Source organism: Bombina bombina, chromosome 10 (assembly GCF_027579735.1).
Source record: "Bombina bombina isolate aBomBom1 chromosome 10, aBomBom1.pri, whole genome shotgun sequence".
In the NCBI taxonomy this organism is placed as follows: domain Eukaryota; kingdom Metazoa; phylum Chordata; class Amphibia; order Anura; family Bombinatoridae; genus Bombina; species Bombina bombina.
In genome coordinates this window covers 205,633,033-205,659,434 of record NC_069508.1, presented here as the reverse complement: position 1 = coordinate 205,659,434, position 26,402 = coordinate 205,633,033, and the positions used below count along the sequence as shown (strand labels likewise).

The window sequence follows — 26,402 nt, the reverse complement described above, 5'->3', positions numbered from 1 at the left end:
CTAAACTCACAGTATATACTAAGCAATTCCAGTATAATTTACCCTTAGTGTTAATAGTTTTAGTGTGCAGATAAAGAGATAACCTGTATTCCAGTTGAAATAAATAATCCCTTTGTATAAATACAACCAATTAATCTGTGTATATATAATCTGAAACTGTGTATCAATGTGTATCATCTAATTAGTAATATATACTGATAAATTCCAGTATAATCTACCCTTAGTGTTAAGGCTGTGACACACTGCAAGCGATGCGGCGCGAGGCGAAGCAGCTGCTTCGCTCCACGTCGCATCGCTTTTGAAGTTCAAATATTTCATCTCTGAGCGCTCAGCTACGCGTCCTGACGCAGCAGAGTGCTCAGAGATGAAAAGGCAGGACACACTGAGCGCACACAGCCACATGTACACGCTGCGCGTCGCTCCGCTTGCAGTGTGTCACAGCCTTTAGTGTAACCGTGACTATAAAGTGTATATAAATATAGACAATTCTGCAATCAGTTTTATAGATTGTGACTATTTGTAACTTGACCCACTATGTGAGTTTATTCTAATGTGTCTCATTTGTGGCCATGTAAGAAATTCTACACAATAATATTTTCTTCTTGTGCTTATTTGATAATATACTATGTGTTATTAAGTGTAATTAATGTGTGTCACTTTAGTGCTAAAGGCAAATCAAATGATACATTATATAATTGTTGCTAAATGTAAGTGACGTATATCACTTTAAATGTGTACTTAGCCTAGTAGCTAGCTAAACCTAGGGGAGGGGGTAATGTATGACACTATGATATGGTCTGTATACTTGTACTAATTTTGTGTAGTGTGAATATAATTGACCACATAGATCTGATAATAATACCCATTTAAACTCATGTCCAGCAGGGGCATGAGTCCTTACATATGGTATATCCAGATGGGGGAGATGGATAGATACAGGTGCAACTAGAAAGGCTAAAGTAAATCCTACAATAACACTCAGAAAGCTGCTAGGTCTAGAACTTCGTTAGGCCAGAGGGAAACAAAGACTGGAAACAAAATATCTTTAAACTTTAAAATGGAGTTACAATCATAACAAACAATTATGGTAGATGAAAAGGAAGGGAGCCTAAAACAGATTTAAAATTAAAAACATCAAATGATGACTGTTTAAAGTGAGACAATGTTATTGAAATACAGAACACTCAGTTAATATAGGACACCAAACTGATAGGTACATTTTAATAAAAACAACAATATAGAAAAAATGGGGAATGTAGCTGTGTTAACAGAGAAATTCATTATGGTGGAGAGGGATATGGTTGCAACTTAAAGTTTAACTAACTAACAGGATGATGATGATGTATTTGAAACACAATGTCTTACGTATAAGAATAATTTGTTTGATTTGTTTGGATCAGTGCATAACATGTGTCTTATGGACACGCCCATTGTGGGTGTTGTTCTTTAATCAATTGTGCATTGGTAGCATAAAGGTTTAAATAGCAGGATAGAGGTAAGGTGAATACATACCTGAGGAAACGGCCCTTCAGTGCCGAGAAACGCGTTGTATTCGAGGGGATTACCCCCTTGACCACTACTTGTTGTTATTATATTCTTTTAATATTTTAATTTTTAAATTTTTGTTTTCAGTTTTTGTTTTAATAAAAATGTTTTTTACTATAATACAAGTATAGTGGTTTCTACCTTACCTCTAATTGCCCAATATTGGGCTGTTTGTGTATTTATCCTGTTTTTGGACCATATTGTTGGCAACACCTGGAGTGGGTGAGCTGATACGCCCAAACCTAAAATTATCAGTCTGCATCTACCAGCACATAGGTGCGCTATTGGACATTGTGCCTAACCATTTGGCATAGATATCTCCATTGTTCTATCTATTTGGTTGATCTGCACATGTGGTTTCCTTAGTCGTCTTGACTCTGCATTACAGACACACCTGGCGGGGATATCCTGGAGTGGGTGTACTAACACACCATATTATGTCAGTCTGCTTCCATTAGCACATTGGGGAGCTTATTTTAAATGTGAGTACCTATTTGGCTCGAGTGCATAAGCCTTGGCTTTTTTGGTTTGGTGATTCTACACATGAGGCGCCCCTCTCTTTCATCTATTTTACAGTTTATCCAGTATCTTCTGTGAAGAGGAGTGCAGCCATCATTCACACTGAGGACATACCTGATTTTCAACATGGGACTTTGATATAATTGTATGTTAATAAGTACAAGTGCCATATATTGAATGAGCTGTGTATGTTTTGTTTTTTGTATAGTGTATATATAGTATATGCGCCCTCTCTTATCTTTGATATTTCCAATTTCTATTTGAAAATTCCTTTTCGGGAGCTTTTTTGCTGAAAACGCGTTAGTAGTGGACAATTTTTAACAAACTATACAATATTGCATTGTGATCACTCGAGCAACTTGCCTATAACTTTGGCTGGTAGAAAAAGTCGTTTTTGGGAACCAATAGCCAAGAGATTGAGATTGATCCCTAAATTTGTTAACAGAAGTAAGTTGTAAATGCTTTTTAATTGTGTGCTCTATCTGAATCATTTTGGGTTTCGTGTCCCTTTAAACATAAAAGTAAAGCATCACATATATATGCTAATGAATAAGATTACAAAAAATAATAAGTATGGAAACTCATGGCATTCTAATTTAAGACATATTTTTATCCCAAGAGATGATGTGTTCAGTTCCAAGTACTCATGTATCCAATATGTTGCTTGTTTCCGAAATGCATCATACTTAGGCAATAACATTATTGGCTAAATAATATATTCCAGCTTTCCTCTGCAGATTCTGTATAACTAGCTCCATGTGGAAGAGACCTAAAAAAAGACATTTTCTAGTGAACTAGGGAGATGGGAACAGGCTTTCTATTACTTTCTATATTTGTAGGCAGTTTTATAAAGGCTGGATAAAATCTAATAACAATTACATTTTGACTACAGTGGATTTTATTTGGTTTATTACGTGTTTCCATCCATTATTTTTGTTTTGGGGTAAAATATTTGTTATATATATGGTTAAAGAGACATTGTACACTAGATTTTTCATTGCATTAATGTTTTGTAGATGATCTATTTATATAACCCATCTGGGAGGTTTTTTTTAACAATGTATAGTTTTGCTTATTTTTTAAGAACATTTTGCTGATTTTCAGACTCTTAAACAAGCCCTGCAGCGTCAGATGTATACGCGCGTTTACAGACTCCTGCTGGCTTCAGTTTATGTTATCTGTCTTTTTATATGCAAGGAAGGGAGGGGGAATAATTGCTTTTGCTGCCTTCCCAACCCCTTTCACTTGGTTTCCCAGTCTAAGCTCATCAACAGAGCTAAACTTGGAGCTTCTAAGTAAGTTTTTAAAAGGTTTAATACTGGATTGTTATATCAGTATCTGTGCATATTATTCTTTATAGTAGTGTCTATTACTTGCAGTTATATGATATTTGGTGTTCACTGTCCCTTTAAGTCAAAGTGTAATATAAATAGTTTTTAAGCCTGTATCAATAGAGGACAAAAGAAACCTGTGTTGTTATATTACTAAAGAGGACAGTAAAGTTAAACTTCCATGATTCAGATAAAGCATTCACTTTTAAACAACTTCCTAGTTTACATGTCTGTAGCATTCTATGGCATTAGTGTTGGAAACAATGTATAACATTGTTGCAAACACTGCTGTCATAGGGCCCGATTACAAGTGGAGCGCTAATTAACGTTCCCGCTTGAGTGTTACTTGAGCTAGAAGTAAGCTTTTTGCCTGTTTTTTGCCTGAGTTGACAGTAAACTGTTTCATCTACTTATCTGCAAAGGGCTCTAATGCACATATATATATATATATATATATATATATATATATATATACACATATATACACACACAAATAAATAAATCATTGAAAATAATTACATTTTGTTGCTTTGCAGCCTGAAATAAAGACAGACACAGTTTTTGTTTATCCAGTTGTAATTCCTCAGTGCAACCTATAACATCCAAGTGAAAGATATAACACCAACATGTCAGGCAAAAATAAAGACAATTCAAAAACAGAATCACTGGGTTGGAAAAAGGATCACCCCCTTGTGTCAGTATTTTGTTGAACCACCTTTTGCTTTAATTACAGCCTTTAGTCTGTTGGAATATGTCTCTACTTACTTTGCACATCTAGACTGTGCAATATTTGCCCACTCTTCTTTGCAGAACTGCTCCAGTTCCGTACCATTTGATGGTGACCATTTGTGGACTGCAGTCTTCAAGTCATGCCACAAGTCATGCCACATATATTCAATGGGGTTTAAGTCTGGACTCTGACTAGCTCATGGAAGGACATTCACTTGTGTTTCTCCTTCAACCACTGTGTGGTCATTTTTGCTGTGAGCTTTGGGTCATTGTCATGTTGGAAGGTAAACCTTCTTCCCATTGACAATTTTCTGGCAGAGGGCAGCAGATTTTCCCCATGAATTTGATGGTATTTTTCCCCATCCATTATTCCTTCTATCCTGAAAAGTGCTCCAGTGCCTGCTGCAGATAAACACCCCCATAACAGGATATTACCACCTCCATGCTTTACTGTAGGTATGGTGTTATGGTGAGCTGTATTGGATTTCCTCCAGACATATCGTTTGGTGTTGAGGCCAAATAATTAAATTTTAGTCTCATCTGACCATAACACCTTTTTCCATGTGGCCTTAGAATCTTCTAGGTGTGTTATGGCAAAGCTCAGTTGTGACTGAATGTGGCCTTTTCTGAGGAGTGTCTTATTTCTTGCAACCCATAAAAGCCACATTTGTTGAGAATTTGTGATATTGTTGTCACTTGCACACAATGACCACTCTTTGTCATAAATTCCTTCAACTGCTTCAGAGTTGCTGTGGGCCTCTTGGTAGCCTCTCCAACCAGTTTCCTCCTGGCTCTTTCATCCAGTTTGGAGCGACGTCCTGATCCAGGGAGGGTCTGTGTTGTACCAAATACCTTCCACTTCTTAATAATAGACTTCACAGTGCCTTTAGGCATTGATAAGGCGTTTGATATTTTCTTTTATCCATCTCCTGACTTGTGCCTGTCCACAACATTATCCCAGAAATCTTTTGACAGTGCCTTGCCACCCATAGTTGATTGTTTGCTTCAGTTGCACTACCAGGGACTGAGATGCTCCAGGTAAGCTATTTTCATGCTGAACTAATCAATATGCCCACAACTGATCACAGTTGAAGGTCAAATGGCTTTGTTTGTACCACTGAGAAGGTGATTAGCTATACCTTATTGAGTTTACAAGTAATTTTAGGAGGGGGTGATCCTTTTTCTAACTCAGTGATTCTGTTTTTGAATTGTCTTTATTTTTGCCTGACATGTTACCCACTATGTGTGTATATATATATATATATATATATATATATATATATATATATATATATATACACACACACATATATATATATTGTGACAGAAAGTCTGGTTTGGTGATAGATGGAAGTTATTAGTGTGTTTAGCTGTGAATACCCTAACAGCTGTTAGAGCCAATTAAACTCCGGTGTGACTCATGATTACTGCTTCTAGGGTTTAAAAGGGAAGCATTTCTCTAGGGAAAAATATTATGTACTAAACATTTTGCTGGATAACTTTTTGCTGTTACATTCTGTAAAGGACATTTGTGTTGCTGCAGACAATGCAGACAGAGATTTGCTGCTTAGGAAGCTTGTGCAGAGACTGAATTTGTTCCTTTTGCCTTACCTGTGAACACATTATATGCTGCTCTTAAAGTCACCTTGGTGTTTTGGAAGAAAATAAAGTTATGAAAACTTTATCTGGATTGTCCTCTATTGCATTTAAACGCTAGAAGACAGTGGTTGCCAAATATTCTTGTTACATGTGGTGGAGAAGGCGGGCCTCCTCATTTTATGTCTGAGGGTTTTATAATTTGCAAGCAACATGGAGGAAGTTATTAAAGCACTGATTCAGTCTACCACTGTGCAACAGAGGCCAATAGAAGAGCTGCTGAAAACAGGGCAGCTCTGCAGCAGTTGGTGTTGGCACAAACGGAGAACTCTATGATTATGGCAAAAACACAGAAAGAGAGTATAGTACTGAAGTGCTAGTGCAACAGATGGTCACAATTCAATCAGAAACATTCAGGAAGGTTTGTGAGGAACAGCAGAACGTCACATGCACCTTGCGGCAAGAGATTCAAACTATATCTTAGAGGCTGAATGCTGATCCTTTTGGTGACTGTCAAGGCTCTAAAGTTATATGAGCTAGTCACTATATTCAAAAGATGTCTGCAGCGGACGATGTTGAGGCGTACCTTCTTGCCTTTGAGAAAACAGCGGAAAGAGAAGGATGGCCAGCAACTGAGTGGGCGAGCATACTTGAACCTTTTTAAAGTGGAGAACCTTAAAAGGCCTACTATGGCCTAGAGCCGGAGCAAGCCAGTGACTATGACAAGCTGAAGGATGAGATCCTGGCACGCCTAGGAATGACTTCTGCAGTATGTGCTCAAAGATTCCACTCTTGGAGATATGTAACTGATAAAGCTGCAAGATCACAGATGTTTGACCTCATTCACCTTGCCAGGAAATGGCTGCAACCAGTGGTTAACTCCACTAATAAGATTGTGGAGTTATTGGTGATGGATCGCTTTAAACAAGGATTACCTGCTTCCCTGCGTCGATGGGTCAGTCAGGGTGGCCCTCAAACTGCAGACCAGCTGATTGCTTTTAGTGGAAAGGTATTTACCCTCCTCTCCTATTTGCCAGAACTCTGCAAGAACTAGTAAGACTGTTCAAGGGGGAAGGGGGGTGAGAGACCAGCAGTTATATTTACAAGATAAAAGGGACACTCCTCTGGGAGGAACATTTAAATATAACCAACCTGGAAGGAAATCTACTTATAGTAATAAATGCTTTAAGTGTAATGAGGTTGGTCATGTTGCCAGAGACTGTTCCCTTAAAGATAAACTGATGGACTATAGTACAAGTGATAATACAGGGCCGCACTCATTTCTGTCTAACTGTATTAATCCTGATAGTAGTGATGTCTCTCACATGTGTTTGGTGACTGTAAATGATAGAATGTGTAAAGCATTACTTGATTCAGGTAGTATGGTTACATTAGTGGCAAAATCTATAGTACCTGATGTGACTATAGATCATATGCATAAAATGGGTATTCTTTGTGTTCATGGTGATAAACGTAAATATGCTACAGCTGATGTAAATTTTGAAACACAATGTGGTTCTCTAACACATCGGGTAGGTGTAGTACCCAAATTAGCCCATGAGGTAGTGATAGGAAGAGATTTTCCTAAAGTTTTAGAATTATGGCCGTTAATAGTAAATTCAGCTAAGGAGTTCAAAGGGAATGAAACAATTGAGGATTTTGTGTTTCTTTTTTCTGGAATTGATTTGGAAAAAAAACAGTAAAGGTAAAACTTATTGTCCTAGGCCAGTATTGATAGGAGACCAGCCTATCCAGAATAATGAGCCAGGTGTTAGTACAGAAAGCAATGATGATTTAATAGATTCAGAGGTTAATTGTGGTAATTATAAAAGTGCCCAATCGGAGGATCCCACTTTGGCTGAAGCAAGAAATTATATCCGGGTTGTAATTGGTGTTATTTCACAGCCAGAAATTCCATTACCTTATTCTTACTTTGAAGTAAATAATAACCTGCTATACAGAGTAGACAAAAAGGGCACAGATATTGTTAAATAGTTATTGGTACCTCAAGTTTTTCGTAATACTGTGTTAAATCTTGCACAAAGTCAATAAATAGGAGGGCACCTGGGAATAGATAAAACTAAAGAAAGGGTCATTAGAAGGTTTTACTGGCCAGGGGTGTTTAAGGCTATTAATAATTATTGCTCTTCATGTCCAAACTGCCAGCTAACTGTTCCCACTAAGGATTTTTGTAGTCCATTAGTGCCTTTACCAATTATTGATGTGCCATTCGAAAGAATTGCTATGTGCTTGATAGGTCCACTGGTGAAGTCAGCCAGAGGACACCAGTATATACTGGTTGTCCTGGATTATGCAACCCGCTATCCTGAGGCAGTACCCCTGCTTATGTTTAGTATGTTGGGTATACCTAAGGAAATTTTGACAGATCAAGGGACTCCTTTTATGTCTAAGGTTACAAAGAATTGTGTAAACTGCTCCATATTAAGCATCTGAAAACTTCAGTATATCACCCTCAAACTGATGGGCTGGTAGAGAGGTTCAATAAGACCCTAACGAGTATGTTATGGAAGGCAATTGATGTGGATGGAAAAAATTGGGACTTTTTATTGCCTTATTTTATGTTTTCTATCAGGGAAGTTCCTCAGGCCTCAACAGGGTTTTCACCTTTTGAAATTTTATATGGTCCAGATCCACAGGGGTTACTTGATATTGTTAAAGAGACATGGGAACAGGAAACTACACCCTATAGAAGTGTTATTGAACATATATCTCAAATGCAGGATCGAATGGAGGCTGTCATGCCCATAGTTAGGGAACATATGGGAAAAGCCCAAGAAGCACACAGTTATAATTGTAATTCTAGGGTTAGAGTGTTTCAGTCTGGTAACAGGGTACTAGTTTCAGTCCCTACAGTAGAAAATACATTTTTGGCTACTTGGCAGGGCCCATATGAGGTCATTGAAAAGGTGGGTGATGTAAACTATAAGGTGAGTCAGCCAGGGAGAAGAAAACCTGAGCAGATATATCACATTAATTTACTGAAGCCCTAGAAGGATAGGGAGGTTTTGTGTGCGGTAAATACAACAGAGATACCTTTTACTGAGCCAGAGGTAAATGTTTCTGAAACCCTATCTGTGCATCAAAAGCAAGGACTTTATTAGAAGGAACAGAGAGGTTTTTTTCCATGATGCCAGGGAGGACTAACGTAATTAAACATGACATAGTTACAGAACCAGGGAAAAAAGTTTCCCTTAAACCCTATAGAGTTCCTGAAGCCCGTAGGGAGGATATTAAATTGGAGGTGGAAAAAATGTTAAAACTTGGGGTGATTGAAGAATCATACAGTGATTGGAGCAGTCCAATTGTGTTAGTTGCTAAACCGGATGGTACTTTACGATTTTGTAACTATCGTAAATTACATTTTACAGGGAGTGCAGAATTATTAGGCAAGTTGTATTTTTGAGGATTCATTTTATTATTGAACAACAACCATGTTCTCAATGAACCCAAAAAACTCATTAATATCAAAGCTGAATAGTTTTGGAAGTAGTTTTTAGTTTGTTTTTAGTTATAGCTATTTAGGGGGATATCTGTGTGTGCAGGTGACTATTACTGTGCATAATTATTAGACAACTTAACAAAAAACAAATATATACCCATTTCAATTATTTATTTTTACCAGTGAAACCAATATAACATCTCAACATTCACAAATATACATTTCTGACATTCAAAAACAAAACAAAAACAAATCAGTGACCAATATAGCCACCTTTCTTTGCAAGGACACTCAAAAGCCTGCCATCCATGGATTCTGTCAGTGTTTTGATCTGTTCACCATCAACATTGCGTGCAGCAGCAACCACAGCCTCCCAGACACTGTTCAGAGAGGTGTACTGTTTTCCCTCCTTGTAAATCTCACATTTGATGATGGACCACAGGTTCTCAATGGGGTTCAGATCAGGTGAACAAGGAGGCCATGTCATTAGATTTTCTTCTTTTATACCCTTTCTTGCCAGCCACGCTGTGGAGTACTTGGACGCCTGTGATGGAGCATTGTCCTGCATGAAAATCATGTTTTTCTTGAAGGATGCAAACTTCTTCCTGTACCACTGCTTGAAGAAGGTGTCTTCCAGAAACTGGCAGTAGGACTGGGAGTTGAGCTTGACTCCATCCTCAACCCGAAAAGGCCCCACAAGCTCATCTTTGATGATACCAGCCCAAACCAGTACTCCACCTCCACCTTGCTGGCGTCTGAGTCGGACTGGAGCTCTCTGCCCTTTACCAATCCAGCCACGGGCCCATCCATCTGGCCCATCAAGACTCACTTTCATTTCATCAGACGATAAAACCTTAGAAAAATCAGTCTTGAGATATTTCTTGGCCCAGTCTTGACGTTTCAGCTTGTGTGTCTTGTTCAGTGGTGGTCGTCTTTCAGCCTTTCTTACCTTGGCCATGTCTCTGAGTATTGCACACCTTGTGCTTTTGGGCACTCCAGTGATGTTGCAGCTCTGAAATATGGCCAAACTGGTGGCAAGTGGCATCTTGGCAGCTGCACGCTTGACTTTTCTCAGTTCATGGGCAGTTATTTTGCTCTTTGGTTTTTCCACACGCTTCTTGCGACCCTGTTGACTATTTTGAATGAAACGCTTGATTGTTCGATGATCACGCTTCAGAAGCTTTGCAATTTTAAGAGTGCTGCATCCCTCTGCAAGATACCTCACTATTTTTGACTTTTCTGAGCCTGTCAAGTCCTTCTTTTGACCCATTTTGCCAAAGGAAAGGAAGTTGCCTAATAATTATGCACACCTGATATAGGGTGTTGATGTCATTAGACCACACCCCTTCTCATTACAGAGATGCACATCACCTAATATGCTTAATTGGTAGTAGGCTTTCAAGCCTATACAGCTTGGAGTAAGACAACATGCATAAAGAGGATGATGTGGTCAAAATACTAATTTGCCTAATAATTCTGCACTCCCTGTATTTCAAAATTTGATAGCTAACCAATGCATAAGGTTGATGAGTTTATAGAAAGACTAGGAAAAGCATGTTATTTAACAGCAATTGATTTAACAAAAAGGTTACCCCTCACTGACCAGGCAGAGGAGAAAGCTGCTTTTTCAACTCCAGATGGGTTGTTTCAGTATACAGTTTTGCCATTTGGGTTACATAGTGCTCCTGCAACATTTCAGAGAACGATGGATAGAATTCTAAAGCTCCATGTTCGTTATGCTGCAGCTTATCTTGATGATGTAATCATTTATATTACAGATTTGGAATCACATCTTCCAAAAGTTCAGGCAGTTATTGACTCAATTGTCTCTGCTGGTTTAACTGCGAATCTGTCAAAATGTACCATTGGTTTAGAGGAAGCTAAGTACTTGGGATATACAATTAGGAGAGGACTAGTTAAGCCACTGACAACTAAAATAGGAGCCATACAAAACTGGCCCCAGCCCCTAACTAAGAAACAAGTTATAGCTTTTTTGGGTTTGACTGGATATTATAGAAGGTTTATTCCAGATTTTGCAACGATAGCTGCTCCTTTAACTGATCTTACAAAGACACAATTAACCAGTGATGGTTAAATGGTCTACAGAAGCAGACAAGGCTTGTAAGCATTTGAAATATGCCCTGTGTGCCTATCCAGTTTTGGTAACTCCAGATTTTTGTAAAGATTTTATAGTGCAGACTGATGCTTCTGATGTTGGTGCGGGGGCTAGTTTTTCCCAAGTGTACCAAGGGGAGGAGCATCCTGTATTATTTCTTAGTAGAAAATTAAACCGACAAGAGAAAAATTACTCTATCGTTGAAAAAGAATGTTTAGCTATTAAGTGGGCTTTGGAGTCTCTTTGGTAATATTTGTTGGGGAGAAAATTAAGGTTGATTACAGATCATGCTCCTCTCAAATGGATGAGTCAGAATAAGGAGAGGAATGCAAGAGTGATTAGATGGTTTCTTAGTCTGCAGCCTTTTTATTGCATTGTTGAGCACAGAGCAGGTCTTTTGCAGGGCAATGCTAATGGTCTTTCAAGGGTACACTCTTTAATGTCTATGGTAGCTCACTCCACCAAGTTTGAGCTGTTGGGGAGGAAGTGTGGTTTGGTGATAGAGGGAAGTGATTAGTGTTTTTAGCTGTGAATACCCTAACAGCTGTTAGAGCCAAATACACTCAGGTGTGGCTCGTAATTACTGCTTCTAGGGTTTAAAAGGGAAGCATTTCTCTAGCTAAGTAGATTACAGCCAGTCAGGAGGCCTGATGTGTTGTGTGGGACAAAATTAAAACTAAAAGTTTTGCTGGATAACGTTTTGCTGTTACATTCTGTAAAGGACATTTGTGTTGCTGCAGACAATGCAGACAGAGATTTGCTGCTTATGAAACTTGTGCAGAGACTGTTGCTTTTGCCTTACCTATGACAAACTAAACAAACTATATGCTGCTGTTAAAGTCACCTTGGTGTTTTGGAAGAAAATAAAGTTTTGAAAACTTTAACTGGATTGTTCTCTATTGCATTTAAACTCTAGAAGACAGTGGTTGCCAAAGATCCGTGTTACAATATATATATATATATATATATATATATATATATACACACATACATATACATATTTAGATATGCATACGTATGTATGTCTAGGTTTGCCTGCCTTTTTACTTCTAACACCTGTCAGTGGCGTCACTAGGGTTGGTGTCACCCGGTGCGGTAAGTTATGGTGTCACCCCCCCAGAAAGCAGACACGCACAAAAACACAGGCACACATACAAACACTCAGACACACTTAAAACACACTCAGATGCACACACAAACACTCAGAAACACACTCAGACACACACACAAAAACACAAACACTGAGACACACACACACAAAAACTCAGACACGCACACACACATACATAATATTTAAACTGCACTGCATTAATTATAAAGCTCATGCCTAGAGCTGCTCCCTGGCTCAGCAGAGCATCAAATGAAAGATAAACAGAGCACTCTAAAATAATTTACTGAAGAAAAGGTTTAGGCGCGCAAACTATGAAAATCCTGCTCTCTGACTCTGTTCCAAGTCTGTCAGTGCACAGCCCCAGGCCGCATGGCCTACCGCTTCTTATGGCCAATCACCTCTGCACTCTGCCCACCCCCAGACCCCACCTACCCTACCCTCCTACCTCTTCAGTGTGCACTTAGTGTACCGTAACCGTACCGGTCTGGTGGGCATCATACGTGGCTCCTTCACTTTAGAGACAGTGTCAGACAGTCATGCGGTCAGGTGCCAGGCATCCCCCTCACGATTTCCCAGTTCCCATTTAGAGAGACAGCACAGCAGTAAGTGACTCCACTGCTCCACACGTCACTGAACAGTGAGCACAGATAGGCAGGCAGGTTTAGGCTAGCAGCGCAACTTTGCAAGCAAAAGCAGCCGGGAAAATTATTTGTTGAAATTGCAGTGCTGACTCAAGGGGCAGAAAAATTAAGTGTCTACAACTTCCCCAGTCCTACTAATGTTGACAAATGCCGGCCCCTCTAATAAAAAAAAAAATCTATGCATCTCTACATTGTATTTCACTGAATTTCAATAAAATTAAAAAAAAAAAAAAAAAATTTTTTTTGTGGTGTCACCCCGTGGAGGGCAACACCCAGGTGCGGCCCGCACCCCCCTAGTGACGCCACTGACACCTGTGACCTCATAACTTTGAGCCCTTATAACTTTTTTGTGCAATATTTTGTTTTTAATAATCTTTATTAGATAGTGTTATTATGAGTGTAACTGTACTTTATGTATTTTTTATGTGTTTTGTGCAACTTTTTTTTCCGCGAAACAGTTAACCAGAGCTCTGAAGTCATGGTAATCATTCTGTTATCAATTGCACTCAAGTGATTGTTTTTACTTTCAACTCGTAATACCAGTGGTAAGCCCGACTAGCGCAAACAGCCACGATAAACCCCTTGTAGGTTGCATGCAAACGTTTGTGCTCCACTCATAATCTAACCCATAGTGTTCTAAAGACATGTGCAAGCTCCTGAGGTCCTGTGACTGTGACGCTGCCTAGTTTTACTCTTCAAGAAAGGATACCAAAAGAATGAAGCTAATTTAAAAGCAGTAAATAAGAAATTTGTTTAAAATTCCATTCTCTTTCTGAATCATGAAATTTAGTTTTGACTTTACTGTTGTTTTAAAGTCAAATTTAAACTTATATAATTTAGATCATATTATTTCAAAAAAGCTTTCCATGAAATGAAGAGTGTGCGTGTGTCTTCAGCTAGAGTGTGCGTGTGTCTTCAGCTAGAGTGTGTGTGTGTCTTCAGCAAGAGTGAGCATGTCTTCAGTTAGAGTGTGTATGTGTCTTCAGTTAGAGTGTCCGTGTGTCTACAGTTAGAGTGTGCATGTGTCTTCAGCAAGAGTGTGCGTGTGTCTTCAGTTAGAGTGTGCGTGTGTCTTCAGTTAAAATTTGTGCGTGTGTCTACAGTTAGAGTGTACGTGTGTCTTCAGTTAGAGTGTGCGTGTGTCTTCAGTTAGAGTGTGCGTGTGTCTTCAGTTAGAGTGTGCGTGTGTCTACAGTTAGAGTGTGCGTGTGTCTACAGTTAGAGTGTGTGTCTTCAGTTAGAATGTATGTGTCTTCAGTTAGTGTGCGTGCGTCTACAGTTAGAGTGTGTATGTGTCTCAGCAAGAGTGTGCGTGTCTTCAGCAAGAGTGTGCGCGTGTCTTCAGCAAGAGTGTGCGCGTGTCTTCAGCAAGAGTGTGCGCGTGTTTTCAGCAAGAGAGTGGGTGTGCCTTCAGCAAGAGTGTGCGTGTGTCTTCAGCAAGAGTGTGTGTGTGTCTTCAGCTAGAGTGTGTGTGTGTCTTCAGTCAGAGTGAGCGTGTCTTCAGTTAGAGTGTGCGTGTGTCTTCAGTTAGAGTGTGTGTGTGTCTTCAGTTAGAGTGTGTGTGTGTGTCTTCAGTTAGAGTGTGCGTGTGTCTTCAGTTAGAGTGTGCGTGTGTCTTCAGTTAGAGTGTGCGTGTCTTCAGTTAGAGTGTGCGCGTGTCTTCAGTTAGAGTGTGCGCGTGTCTTCAGTTAGAGTGTGCATGTGTCTTCAGTTAGAGTGTGCGTGTGTCTTCAGTTAGAGTGTATGTCTTCAGCTAGAGTGTGCGTGTGTCTTCAGTCAGAGTGAGCGTGTCTTCAGTTAGAGTGTGCGTGTGTCTACAGTTAGAGTGTGCGTGTGTCTACAGTTAGAGTGTGTGTGTGTCTTCAGAGTGTGCGTGTGTCTTCAGTTAAAATTTGTGCGTGTGTCTACAGTTAGAGTGTGCGTGTGTCTTCAGTTAGAGTGTGCGTGTGTCTTCAGTTAAAATTTGTGCGTGTGTCTTCAGTTAGAGTGTGCGTGTGTCTTCAGTTAGAGTGTGCGTGTGTCTTCAGTTAGAGTGTGCGTGTGTCTTCAGTTAGAGTGTGCGTGTGTCTTCAGTTAGAGTGTGCGTGTGTCTTCAGTTAGAGTGTGCGTGTGTCTTCAGTTAGAGTGTATGTGTCTTCAGTTAGTGTGCGTGCGTGTACAGTTAGAGCGTGTATGTGTCTCAGCAAGAGTGTGCGTGTCTTCAGCAAGAGCGTGCATGTGTCTTCAACAAGAGTGTGCGTGGAAAATGTAATTCTAACAGCGCTGTAAAAGAGGTGTCCTATAGCTCCTAATGAAGAATGGGTCCCTAGCCACCCAACAAAAATGTAAATGTAAAAATAGTTCAAAAGGAGCGCCACTCAAGAGGCAAGGACTGATAGTCAGCGGGCTCAAATCAATGTGTTGTAAACAGAGATAGAACCAAGATTAAAGTTGAGATAAGGTAATAAGAATATACAGTAAAATATTTAATAACATACAAGTTCTTACAAAAGATACATATATCAATATTAAAAATGCATACATGGATCCATAATTAAAAGGGTTAACAAGCAGTTGTAAAAATAAGACAATAATAGTATAAGTGAACAATGCTTATGCGGTCTAAAAATGAACTCTAAAATAATAGCTACGTATCCTGCAGGATTACGGATAATCTGGTTAATAAGGTAGTTCAAGAAACAATCAGCTTCAAAAATACAATATAGTATAAATCAACAATATTACATAAAAATGCAAAGTGCTGGTGCAAAAGAAAAATTCAGATAAGTGATGGTGTACACATATAAAAAACAAATGTCCGAAAAAAGTCAAATGATCCAAAAAATGATCCAAGAAATGAAATAAAATGCTGGCTTTATAGCCGTGGGAAAAGGTGATATAATGTGAACAAAGTCCAAAGATGTGTGTGGTACAAAAATGGGAACTTAGTGTAACCCAAAAGCCATAAATCCAAAAATATTGGGGTAGAAAATCAGTAGTGTCAAAACGTCTTAAATCCAAAAATATTAAGTTCAACGATGATATAAATTGGGAAACCAAAATTAGATGTGAACTAGTTAATCCAAAACTATGTCCTATCTATCACGATTAACCCATAGATCTATATAGATTCTATTCTGAACGCCTTATAACCTAGATGACTTCTTCATACAAGTATAGTCCTATAGCCCCCTCTAACATTGGATCAAATATGGGATCCATTTAAGTATAATAGCCACAGAAAATTTAATATGTATAATCTAACCACTCGAGCGATATATAAGCTTATCATTTGAAACCTTCAGTATAGAAGATCTTTCAACATGCAAATTAGCTCTCACGAAACATACCAGTTTATTTATTTTTCTTAAACTTACCTGTTTGCAATATTATTGCTACTGGAACAAGCATATACATTACATGTGATGCCATAAAGCCAATATTAGACATCTCATAGAACTCTAATATTGTCATTCATATATTTTTAGGAATGCTATTCACATTTCCCAGATCTCAAAGTATGGAATGGACACTCTACACAAACACTATTCTTTAATATTGGCACCATCTTTGGCGATATTATGACATTATTATGCGTTTATTAAGAATGCTATCCAAACATTCCATTTCTCCAATTTTTTCTCTTTCCTTTTCCTTCTCAAAAAATTGTGCCGAGTTAGAAAATGGCCCATCACATTATTTGAACAAACCTCTTTGTTTTTATCACACTTATTATATTTTTCAATTTTTGTCATTGACTTATTCAAATTTTATGAAAACTCGCCAACCGCATAAGGAGCTCAAAACTTTTTGCCCCGATACTTGCCCACATAGTAACTACGGGAGACGTAAACAACACGTCATGTCCGGTTCTGGTGCAATACCGGAAGTATACTTCACTTCCGGTCTGGCGAAACATAGGGTAATATGAAAAAGACGTCACTTCTGGTTTGACGAGATATAGGACAACATGACAACAACCTTACGGTAAAAACCAAGAGATCACAAATATACACCGGAATTTTAATATATAGCTATAACCTATATATGATTGGGGCATATTACCTATATATGATTGGGGCATACTATTTGATTATAATGTACACTTCCGGTCCCCAAAGTTACAACATCCGGTTTAATTACTTCCGGCTCCAAAAAACGCCTATTTTGGTGCAAAAATGCAAATTGTGTGATTGGCCACCTCAGGGTATATAAGAGCAACTCACCAGACCATATTTTAGTCTTGATAAAGGCCCTACATTGGGCCGAAACGCGTTGACAACATATGGTGAGTTGTATTTCAATTATCTATACACTTATTCTAGCAATACTGTGCTATGTTGTTATTGTTTTTTCACAGGATTTGAAGATATTTTTCTGGATTTTTTGGATATCGTTTTTAATTTAGGATTTCCTTTTATCCCACTAAGGATTTCCCCTCTAGTTTTGGATTAACTAGTTCACATCTAATTTTGGTTTCCCAATTTATATAATCGTTGAACTTAATATTTTTGGATTTAAGATGTTTTGACACTACTGATTTTCTACCCCAATATTTTTGGATTTATGGCTTTTGGGTTACACTAAGTTCCCATTTTTGTACCACACACATCTTTGGACTTTGTTCACATTATATCACCTTTTCCCACGGCTATAAAGCCAGCATTTTATTTCATTTTTTGGATAATTTTTTGGATCATTTGACTTTTTTCGGACATTTGTTTTTTATATGTGTACACCATCACTTATCTGAATTTTTCTTTTGCACCAGCACTTTGCATTTTTATGTAATATTGTTGATTTATACTATATTGTATTTTTGAAGCTGATTGTTTCTTGAACTACCTTATTAACCAGATTATCCGTAATCCTGCAGGATACGTAGCTATTATTTTAGAGTTCATTTTTAGACCGCATAAGCATTGTTCACTTATACTATTATTGTCTTATTTTTACAACTGCTTGTTAACCCTTTTAGTTATGGATCCATGTATGCATTTTTAATATTGATATATGTATCTTTTGTAAGAACTTGTATGTTATTAAATATTTTACTGTATATTCTTATTACCTTATCTCAACTTTAATCTTGGTTCTATCTCTGTTTACAACACATTGATTTGAGCCCGCTGACTATCAGTCCTTGCCTCTTGTGTCTTCAGCTAGAGTTTGCGTGTGTCTTCAGCTAGAGTGTGCGTGTGTCTTCAGTCAGAGTGAGCGTGTCTTCAGTTAGAGTGTGCGTGTGTCTTCAGTTAGAGTGTGTGTGTGTCTTCAGTTAGAGTATGAGTGTGTCTTCAGCTAGAGTATGCGTGTGTCTTCAGTTATAGTGTGCATGTGTCTTCAGCTAGAGTGTGCGTGTGTCTTCAGTTAGAGTGTGCGTGTCTACAGTTATAGTGTGCATGTGTCTTCAGCAAGAGTGTGTGTGTATCTTCAGTTATAGTGTGCATGTGTCTTCAGCTAGAGTGTGCGTGTGTCTTCAGCTAGAGTGTGCGTGTCTACAGTTATAGTGTGCATGTGTCTTCAGCAAGAGTGTGTGTGTATCTTCAGCTAGAGTGTGCGTGTGTCTACAGTTATAGTATGTGTGTGTCTTCAGCAAGAGTGTGCGTGTGTCTTCAGCAAGAGTGTGCGTCTTCAGTTAGAGTGTACGTGTCATCAGTTAGTGTGCGTGTGTCTTCAGTTAGAGTGTGTGTCTTCAGTTAGTGTGTGTCTTCAGTTAGAGTGTGCGTTTGTCTTCAGTTAGAGTGTGCGTGTCTTCAGTTAGTGTGCGTGTCTACAGTTATAGTGTGCGTGTGTCTTCAGCAAGAGTGTGCCTCTTCAGTTAGAGTGTGCGTGTGTCTTCAGTTAGTGTGCTTGTGTCTTCAGCAAGAGTGTGCGTCTTCAGTTAGAGTGTACGTGTCTTGAGTTAGAGTGTGCGTGTGTCTTCAAATAGAGTGGACGTGTGTCTTCATTTAGAGTGTGCGTGTGTCTTCATTTAGAGTGTGCGTGTGTCTTCATTTAGAGTGTGCGTGTGTCTTCAGTTAGAGTGTATGTGTGTCTTCAGTTAGAGTGTGCGTCTTCATTTAGAGTGTGCATGTCTTCAGTTAGAGTGTACGTGTGTCTTCAGTTAGAGTGTACGTGTGTCTTCAGTTAGAGTGTACGTGTGTCTTCAGTTAGAGTGTGCGTGTGCCTTTAGCAAGAGTGTGTGTCTTCAGTTAGAGTGTGTGTGTGTCTTCAGCAAGAGTGTGTGTCTTCAGTTAGAGTGTACGTGTCTTCAATTAGAGTGGACGTGTGTCTTCATTTAGAGTGTGCGTGTGTCTTCATTTAGAGTGTGCGTCTTCATTTAGAGTGTGCGTGTCTTCAGTTAGAGTGTACGTGTGTCTTCAGTTAGAGTGTGCGTGTCTTCAGTTAGAGTGTGCGTGTCTTCAGTTAGAGTGTGCGTGTCTTCAGTTAGAGTGTACGTGTCTTCCGTTAGAGTGTGCGTGTCTTCCGTTAGAGTGTGCGTGTCTTTAGTTAGAGTGTGCGTGTCTTCAGTTAGAGTGTACGTGTCTTCAGTTAGAGTGTGCGTGTCTTCAGCAAGAGTGTGTGTGTGTCTTCAGCAAGGGTGTGCATGTCTGTATAACATTGTTACAAATATTGTTGTTGTAACCAGTGCTGCCATATACTGCTCAAGACTGCTCACTCCTGAGCCTACCTCAGTATGCCCTTTTGGTAAGGAGCTAAGTTTAAACAAAAGAAAGATGTACCTATGATAATATAAGTAAACTCAAAACATTTTTTTTTAATTGTACAAAATATCTTTCTTTTTTACACAGAGATGTTCAGGTGATATTTTCTAGTCAGCTTTTACAGCTATACTGCATCACTTTCAAGTGTTTCAACATTTGGGTATCATGGCCCTTTAAAGATTGTTAGTTGTGTGAGTTATTGGGTTTCCAAGACACCCTTATTTAAAACTCTTGATGGTGGTGGCAGCATTGTTAATCTGGGGTGGTGTAGGCAGGATTTTGGGGTTAATTTGGTGTCCCTTTAGGTCCTTTGTAGAGATAAAGGTAAGGGAAAACTAGTGGCTGAGTGATATTAACCCCTTGATGCCCACACTCTCCCCCTAGTGACGGTTGGGTGGATAGGCGTAGTCATCACACTCGTTATAGATAACTTTTATATATTTTGTTATCATTAACAAGTAAAATAATAAAAAATTGCTATGCACTGAAAAGGTTGGGTATGTAAAAAGTAACTATAAGCGGATGTGGTTATGAACCTAAATACATTAAGCAACAATTAAAGAGAGAGGTCAAAAATGAAATCTGCATGGGCGTGTTACAATATGAAATATAAGCATTTTTGTAATATACATTCATTAACAAAAAGGCTTCTAGTAAAAGTTATTAGTGTTTTTAGGTGCCATACGCACGTATCCTGTGAGGGCCTGTGCACTATGTTTGGTCAGAGAGCTGGCTGTGGTGTTTTATAGCTAATTTGTGTCATACAAGCCACTGCTGACTCTGAGAATGTGAATACTGGTGCACAGGCCCTCATAGCATATGTGCATATGCCACAGAAAAACTGTAATGACTTTTACTAGAAGCCTTTTTGCTAATGGACGAAAATTGCAAAAAGGCTTCTGTTTCAAATTGAAATTCACCAATGTACATTTAATTTCTTACCTGTCTATCCCTTTAAGAGGGAAAAAGAGTATGGTGCCTAGGTAAACGTTTCCCCAAACCAGAATAAATAATGCCCTTTATAACTACTGAGGTGACTCAGTGGCATCACAGGAAAATAATATAAAGGGATCTCACAATGATGGCGTTATACAAATAAACAGATATTGACCCCTAGACCAGGACAAATACCAACTAGAGGAGACTAAAAGCATTCAGACGTTGTATATATGTAGTATCTTGTTTACGTTAATCCCCAAATAATAGGTAGAAGCGATATATGTTCTCTATATGCTTCGCTGCCCGACCCCTGTCAGCTAATACCTAGAGAAATATAGTAGGGAATAAACCATAACAAATGGTTAAAGCTTGAAGGAATTGCCTCTACATGAAACAATTTCATTTTGACTTTAATGTTCCTTTAAAAGTTATTTTTATTTTAAAGGGACAGTAAAGTTAAAATTAAATTTTCATGATTCACATAGAGCATGCAATTTTAAACAACTTTCCAATTTGCTTTGTTCTCTTGATATCTTTTATTGAAGAGTAAAACTAAGTAGGCTCATACGAGCTCAGGACTGTGCATGTGTCTTTAGTACTCTATGGCATTGTTTCTCAACCGCAGTCCTCAATTACCCCCAACAGGCCAGGTTTATAGCTGAACCAGTGCACAGGTGAAGTAAGCAGCTAATCAGTAACCATGGTTACTAACCTGCTCTCACCCATCAAATGATTATTTCACCTGTGCACTGGTTCAGCTATAATAAAAAACCTGGCCTGTTGGGGGTACTTGAGGACCGCGGTTGAGAAATAATGCTCTATGCAGCAGTGTTTTACAACATTATCTGTAGCTTTGTATTATAATGTTGCCAAACACTGCTGCATAGAGTACTAAAGACACGTGCACACTCCTGAGCTCTTATGAGCCTTCCTAGTTTTACTCTTCAGGTATAACTTGAAGGATACCAAGATAACAAAGCAAATTTGATAACAGAAGTAAATTGGAAAGTTGTTTAGAATTGTATACTCTATTTGAATCATTAAAGTTTAAATTTAACTTTACTGTACCTTTAAAACTAACAGGAAATGCATGCCTGTGTCTATATGGGTTTTGAGGACTGATTGCTCACTGGCTAAAACTCCCTTTGCCCTATTGGTGGATTGTGACATTCTTTTTCATTATAAAGCAGAAAAATGTATTTTGTTTTTCTTCATACCAGGAACATTTGTTTTGTTAAAAGTAATACATTTTAAAATGCCATATTTTAGATGCAACAGAAAACAAAAATAATTTAACGTTCCTTTAAAATGCATTATATGAAAAAAATATAATTTATAAATTACAAAAAAAAAAGTAAAAAAAAAAAATGAAAGTATGTTACAAAGTTTGTTTAATGTCCCTTTAATTGTACAATTCTGTATAAATAATAGGAAAGTGTTTTTATTTCTGATACACCAGGTAAAAAATAGTATGCAAGTACGTCAGTGAGTCGTTGTTAATACTGTACCAGTCAGCTGGCGTGTAGTATGCAAGTGCGTCAGTGAGTCGTCGTTAATACTGTACCAGTCAGCTGGCGTGTAGTATGCAAGTACGTCAGTGAGTTGTTGTTAATACTGTACCAGTCAGCTGGCGTGTAGTATGCAAGTAAGTCAGTGAGTTGTTGTTAATACTGTACCAGTCAGCTGGCGTGTAGTATGCAAGTACGTCAGTGAGTTGTTGTTAATACTGTACCAGTCAGCTGGCGTGTAGTATGCAAGTGCGTCAGTGAGTCGTCGTTAATACTGTACCAGTCAGCTGGCGTGTAGTATGCAAGTACGTCAGTGAGTTGTTGTTAATACTGTACCAGTCAGCTGGCGTGTAGTATGCAAGTAAGTCAGTGAGTTGTTGTTAATACTGTACCAGTCAGCTGGCGTGTAGTATGCAAGTAAGTCAGTGAGTTGTTGTTAATACTGTACCAGTCAGCTGGCGTGTAGTATGCAAGTACGTCAGTGAGTTGTTGTTAATACTGTACCAGTCAGCTGGCGTGTAGTATGCAAGTACGTCAGTGAGTCCTTGTTAATACTGTACCAGTCAGCTGGCGTGTAGTATGCAAGTGCGTCAGTGAGTCGTTGTTAATACTGTACCAGTCAGCTGGCGTGTAGTATGCAAGTACGTCAGTGAGTTGTTGTTAATACTGTACCAGTCAGCTGGCGTGTAGTATGCAAGTACGTCAGTGAGTCGTTGTTAATACTGTACCAGTCAGCTGGCGTGTAGTATGCAAGTACGTCAGTGAGTCCTTGTTAATACTGTACCAGTCAGCTGGCGTGTAGTATGCAAGTACGTCAGTGAGTCGTTGTTAATACTGTACCAGTCAGGTGGCGTGTAGTATGCAAGTGCGTCAGTGAGTCGTTGTTAATACTGTACCAGTCAGCTGGCGTGTAGTATGCAAGTACGTCAGTGAGTCGTTGTTAATACTGTACCAGTCAGGTGGCGTGTAGTATGCAAGTACGTCAGTGAGTCGTTGTTAATACTGTACCAGTCAGCTGGCGTGTAGTATGCAAGTACGTCAGTGAGTTGTTGTTAATACTGTACCAGTCAGCTGGTGTGTAGTATGCAAGTACGTCAGTGAGTCCTTGTTAATACTGTACCAGTCAGCTGGCGTGTAGTATGCAAGTGCGTCAGTGAGTCGTTGTTAATACTGTACCAGTCAGGTGGCGTGTAGTATGCAAGTACGTCAGTGAGTCGTTGTTAATACTGTACCAGTCAGCTGGCGTGTAGTATGCAAGTACGTCAGTGAGTTGTTGTTAATACTGTACCAGTCAGCTGGCGTGTAGTATGCAAGTACGTCAGTGAGTCGTTGTTAATACTGTACCAGTCAGGTGGCGTGTAGTATGCAAGTACGTCAGTGAGTCGTTGTTAATACTGTACCAGTCAGCTGGCGTGTAGTATGCAAGTACGTCAGTGAGTCGTCATTAATACTGTACCAGTCAGCTGGCGTGTAGTATGCAAGTACGTCAGTGAGTCGTCGTTAATACTGTACCAGTCAGCTGGCGTGTAGTATGCAAGTACGTCAGTGAGTCGTTGTTAATACTGTACCAGTCAGGTGGCGTGTAGTATGCAAGTACGTCAGTGAGTCGTTGTTAATACTGTACCAGTCAGGTGGCGTGTAGTATGCAAGTACGTCAGTGAGTCGTTGTTAATACTGTACCAGTCATCTGGCGTGTAGTATGCAAGTACGTCAGTGAGTCCTTGTTAATACTGTACCAGTCAGCTGGCGTGTAGTATGCAAGTGCGTCAGTGAGTCGTCGTTAATACTGTACCAGTCATCTGGCGTGTAGTATGCAAGTACGTCAGTGAGTCGTCGTTAATACTGTACCAGTCAGCTGGCGTGTAGTATGCAAGTACGTCAGTGAGTCGTCGTTAATACTGTACCAGTCAGCTGGCGTGTAGTATGCAAGTACGTCAGTGAGTCGTTGTTAATACTGTACCAGTCATCTGGCGTGTAGTATGCAAGTACGTCAGTGAGTCGTCGTTAATACTGTACCAGTCAGCTGGCGTGTAGTATGCAAGTACGTCAGTGAGTCGTTGTTAATACTGTACCAGTCAGCTGGCGTGTAGTATGCAAGTACGTCAGTGAGTCGTCGTTAATACTGTACCAGTCAGCTGGCGTGTAGTATGCAAGTACGTCAGTGAGTCGTCGTTAATACTGTACCAGTCAGCTGGCGTGTAGTATGCAAGTGCGTCAGTGAGTCGTCGTTAATACTGTACCAGTCAGCTGGCGTGTAGTATGCAAGTACCTCAGTGAGTCGTCGTTAATACTGTACCAGTCAGCTGGCGTGTTTTATTTTCATTTTCTTTTTTTAAAACTCTTAAAGGGACAAATCCAAAACCGAGATGTGCATGAGTGCATTTTAATTTTGCAAAGACGCATTTTTGCTTTATACATTAAGAATGCTCCTCTGATTCAGCAGCATACACATATGCGTTGTATGCCTTGTGCATTAAAGGGATAGGAAACCCAAACAACATATGCGCTGTATGCCTTGTGCATTAAAGGGATAGGAAACCCAAACAACATATGCGCTGTATGCCTTGTGCATTAAAGGGATAGGAAACCCAAACAACATATGCGCTGTATGCCTTGTGCATTAAAGGGATAGGAAACCCAAACAACATATGCGCTGTATGCCTTGTGCATTAAAGGGATAGGAAACCCAAACAACATATGCGCTGCATGCCTTGTGCATTAAAGGGATAGGAAACCCAAACAACATATGCGCTGTATGTCTTGTGCATTAAAGGGATAGGAAACCCAAACAACATATGCGCTGTATGCCTTGTGCATTAAAGGGATAGGAAACCCAAACAACATATGCGCTGTATGCCTTGTGCATTAAAGGGATAGGAAACCCAAACAACATATGCGCTGTATGCCTTGTGCATTAAAGGGATAGGAAACCCAAACAACATATGCGCTGCATGCCTTGTGCATTAAAGGGATAGGAAACCCAAACAACATATGCGCTGTATGCCTTGTGCATTAAAGGGATAGGAAACCCAAACAACATATGCGCTGTATGCCTTGTGCATTAAAGGGATATGAAACCCAAACAACATATGCGCGGTATGCCTTGTGCATTAAAGGGATATGAAACCCAAACAACATATGCGCTGTATGCCTTGTGCATTAAAGGGATATGAAACCCAAACAACATATGCGCTGTATGCCTTGTGCATTAAAGGGATATGAAACCCAAACAACATATGCGCGGTATGCCTTGTGCATTAAAGGGATATGAAACCCAAACATTTTCTTTGGTGAGTCAGACAGAACATAATATTTTAAAAAAGTTTCCAATTTACTTCAATTATCAAATTTGCTTTGTTCCCGTGATATTCTGTGTTTAAGAGACACCTAGGGAATTAATAACATTCTTGCAAAACTGCTGACATATAGTGCCCCAGACACGTGCACGCTCCTGATCTTACGTCCCTGCTTTTCAACATTTTTCAACAAAAGATACCAAGATAACGAAGGAAATGTGATAAAAGAAGTAAATTATAAAATTGTTTAAATGCTGGAAGCATTTTCTCTGTTTTTAATTAGTTCCCAAGGACCAACTTCACCTACTGCAGTGTATTAACTTGTTTACAAAAACTCCTTTATCTTTAGTTTCACAATTGAAATAGCTGTTTTTTTCCTGTTAAAACACAATTTATACTGAAGTGAAAATAAATGAATACTGCAGTATTCTTCAAAATGAAAGCTATGTAAACATTAGGCAGCAGCAGAAATCAGCATCCATGAAGGGGTGGGAGAGAGAACCCAACCTACAGTATTTTTAAGGGTCTTCCTGCAACAGCTTTGAATACAATGCAAGCGTTAACAGCTGCTTACTTGGGAACACTTTATGTTTTTTACCTGGCAGACTCTAAAACATTGGAATGTGGGCTATTAATAGCAGTTTACTAGTGTACTCTATATGTGTCATGTATATATTTTAAGTAAAAACCTATTGTCCTGAAATCAAAAGTATTTTATGCTGATCTACAACATACATAAAACATCAGACAACACTTACATGCTATAAACCCGTAGGGAAATGTTTTATGTAAACACGTGCATGAGCAAAGGATTCTTTTATTCCACAACTGTAATAAAGCTTTGATTTATATTAGTCTCTCAGAACATTTTGCTGCGGCAACGTTATTATTCCTTTGCGGTTGTTCCTAGATTGTTTATGGCTATACA

At 39.1% G+C, this 26,402-nt stretch overlaps 1 protein-coding gene across 2 annotated transcripts in view; it reads left to right on the top strand.

Annotated features, from left to right (window-relative positions):
• KANK4 (KN motif and ankyrin repeat domains 4) overlaps positions 1–26,402 on the top strand; it is a 355,274-nt gene that overhangs the window by 238,295 nt on the left and 90,577 nt on the right. The window lies entirely within an intron of this gene.